The following is a 3,322-nucleotide window of genomic DNA, read 5'->3' as shown; positions in this document are numbered from 1 at the left end:
AAGATGTATATGATCAAATTTTTTCCATATTAAATTTTATACAGTCAAATTTTTTCCATATGTAATCAAATTCATATTGAATTCGAATTTGGTAACTATGATTAGAACAAGCTCTCCATATATGATATACTATTATTCGCGAAAATCAAAAGCTCTGTAAAATATGTATATATGTATATAAATATGAACCATACATGGATGCAGGCAGTGACTAATACGCCATCAATACCCAAGGAAATATATTCAACAGAATTATATCCCAGGGGTGAATATCGTTGCAGTCTATTTTTCCACGTAACAACAACAATGACAATATCGTTGAAACAATACAAATTCCAATCATTCATTATATCTACAGATAGGTTAACTGTGGAGATTGAACGATATATATCAACTCAGTGGTACATCACACTTTTAAAATAGAAGAGCAGCGCGACATATTCGGGCATTTTAATTAATGAAGCGGATCCATTCAGACTTGCTGGGAACATGTGCATTGACAGCGGTGAGCAGGTAGTAACCCGGAGGAGCCACCACTGAGATGGGTGGAGCAGTTATGGAAACTAAATATGTGTTCTTCGACTCGGTCTTGACAACTTCCATGACTGCGAGAGAGAGCATTCTCTGGTGCATGGACATGGCGTGCGTGTTGAAAGGAGGGGCATATGCATGAAAATGTAAGTCCTTGCTCCAAAACTCCGAAACAGATAAACGAACCATGAATTTGGACCCGTACTTGATGTCCCTCGTAGAAATAGATGCAATGGCCGGTCGCTTGTGATCGTACATGGAATGCAGATAGGGAGGAATGTAGGCTTCCACTCTCAGCTCTGTGGGGAATGGCTTGGCCACAAGATTATAAGTTCGATGGGGATTGCTCCCGGCTACTAAAACCCGCCCGTCCGGCAGCACAAGAGCAGTGGAATGATACATTCTCGGGATTTTAGCCGGAGCCAAATTTGTGAACCTCTCGCCAACGGCTGCGGAGGGCGTGTAGAGGAGCGGAGAAAATGCAGGGTCCCGCCCATCTTCCCAGCCGGCGGTGCCATTTTTGGCTCCGTTGATGATGAGAATGTCTCCCGTGGGGAGAATGAGCATGTCACCCATTACTCTAGGGCCGGGCATGTCTTCCATTTGCCATTGCGGTTTCTGAGACGTGATCTCCATTCTTCCGCAGCTCCTCAAGGCCTCTACGTATTCGTGTTTTTGTTGGGCTTCAGTGAAAGCTCCATAGGGAGCTCCACCGCAGATGAGAATTTCCAGTTTTTTGAAATTATTGGCGGACTCGAGCGGAAGGATGGCGGAAGAAGCGGAGGAGGGATAGTTCCGGGCGCCGTCGCCTGGCATGGTGGGGAACGTTGTGATGACTTTGTTTCTGTTGTAGTCCAAGAGTATAGAATCCTTGTTAGCGAAGATGAAGAGATTGCCGTCGGGAACCAAATACAGAAACGGATACAGATTGTTCTCCTCTCCCACAGTGTTGGTCTTCACCAGGAATGGTAACTTGAAGGCCTCACGGTCCCTAGGGTTTCTAGGTATGAATTCGTAATTAAACGATCTCCGCCCGCCTACTACTATCACCCGGCCGTCCGGCAAGATCTGGTTGGAAGCGTACCACCTCCTGGAAAGCAGTGGCGTCTTGCTTTCGATCCAGTCGCAGGTTGAGTCGACGCAGGGCTTCAAGTAGCGGACCACTTTTTCTCCGTCCTGCCACCCGCCCGTTCCGACCAACGTCCCGTTGCTGAGAAACGCGCCCGACGAACAAAAGGTGTTCGTCGACGATTGCAGCTGCCTCACCTCATTCTTCACGATGTCGTACTCCACCGAATGTGCCCAGCAACGACCTTCTTGCGGCATGGGCCTCCCCACGTCCCTTTTTGGGCACCCGTTTTTTGTCTGATCGTACATGATAACATTACCAGCGTGCGTTAGCGTCATATGCATTGCAGACAGCCCCGCGTTTTGCAGAATAAGCTCCCATCGCCCGACCCGCGCCTCCTCAGCAACTTGCTGCCCTGCAACGTTGGCGATCGCGTTTACGCACGTAACAATGATCAGCACCCACGTCGATATTGTATAACATTTCTGCATTTTATTGGATCACGTTAAACTTTAAACTAAAAACGTCAAAGTTGATGTACCCAACGATTCCAGACACAAAGAACTTGAGGTTTAGTTTTCTAATGGATCCTTAACCGAAAAATCCAGTTATGTTCTTCGGCTAAGGTATCCAGTACGAGAAATAAGAAAAAGGACGATACGCTTATATAATCGCAAAAAGCAATGGGGACTCCTGCAATATCGAAAATTCAATGTTCAATGTTACAACCGTCACTCGAAATTCCCTAATGTCTTAAGGCGATAATTAGGCTCTATATATCTAGTTAAGCGCTCCATGTGACGGTATTGACGTCAACCATGTGATTATCAGTTGCAACAAACTAACCATTTCCAATAAGGCAAACAAGGACCACTCTCATGGGAGTAACCTAACTCTGTCATTACGTTATTTTTTGGAATATGGGTTACAAAATTTTAATTTAACTAATGATGGGATGGTTTTAATTTTAGTGAAATAAATGTAAAATAGTTTTTATAATATTTACAATTATATATTTTAACGTAATGAGGTGTTTTTTTGGTAATAGTATTTTTGCTAATAGTAAATAGCGGTATATGAAATGAATTTTTTTTTTTGGAATTATGTTTTTTTTGGGAATGTGATATTGATTAACTTTGGTATTATAACAAAGTTTATTTACAAAATAAAAATAATTGTTATTAAATGATGTCTATTTTCTTGATTAAAAATATTGTTAAATTTTGTTTTAAATTTATATATTTTTTATTTATATATGAATTATTTTTATAATTAATAATAATAATAACCATTTAAAATAGCCCTAAGTAAGTTTACTATATAAGTCTTTAAAAATATAAAGTAAATGCGAGTCTAAAAGACTCAAGTTCAAATCTGGGAGATAGAACCTCTTGCCTTGTATGAGGAAAGGTTAATCATTGATTCCCCTAAATACAAAAAATAATAATAACAATTTAAAATAAAATTATAATTTAGTTCATTTTTATGATAAATAAGTATGTGTTCTGATGTTTATTATAGTATTTTGATACCTATCATATTTATCAGCGATTTAGTTTATATGGTTGCCTTAATAAATAGTGAAAGTGAAAAAATCTCTGTTATGAAATTTCTATGTATAATAACCATGAAAACAACAAAATTTATATGTATAATAACTATCAAATAACTATTTTAAGATGCATTCAAATATGTGTTTATATATATAATTTGTGTTAAACA

General features: G+C 39.6%; 1 pseudogene; it reads right to left on the bottom strand.

Moving 5' to 3' along the window:
• Positions 1–450: 450 nt before the first annotated feature.
• Positions 451–2,001, bottom strand: LOC149172515 (aldehyde oxidase GLOX1 pseudogene; annotated as a pseudogene).
• Between the last annotated feature and the right edge of the window lie 1,321 nt (positions 2,002–3,322).

The sequence above is a fragment of the Pinus tabuliformis genome, chromosome 4_2 (genome assembly GCF_031772625.1).
Source record: "Pinus tabuliformis cultivar Carrire ecotype Pingquan chromosome 4_2, CPIR1, whole genome shotgun sequence".
Taxonomy (NCBI): Eukaryota; Viridiplantae; Streptophyta; class Pinopsida; order Pinales; family Pinaceae; genus Pinus; species Pinus tabuliformis.
Note: the sequence above shows the minus strand (reverse complement) of the source record. Positions and strands in the feature narration are given on the sequence as shown.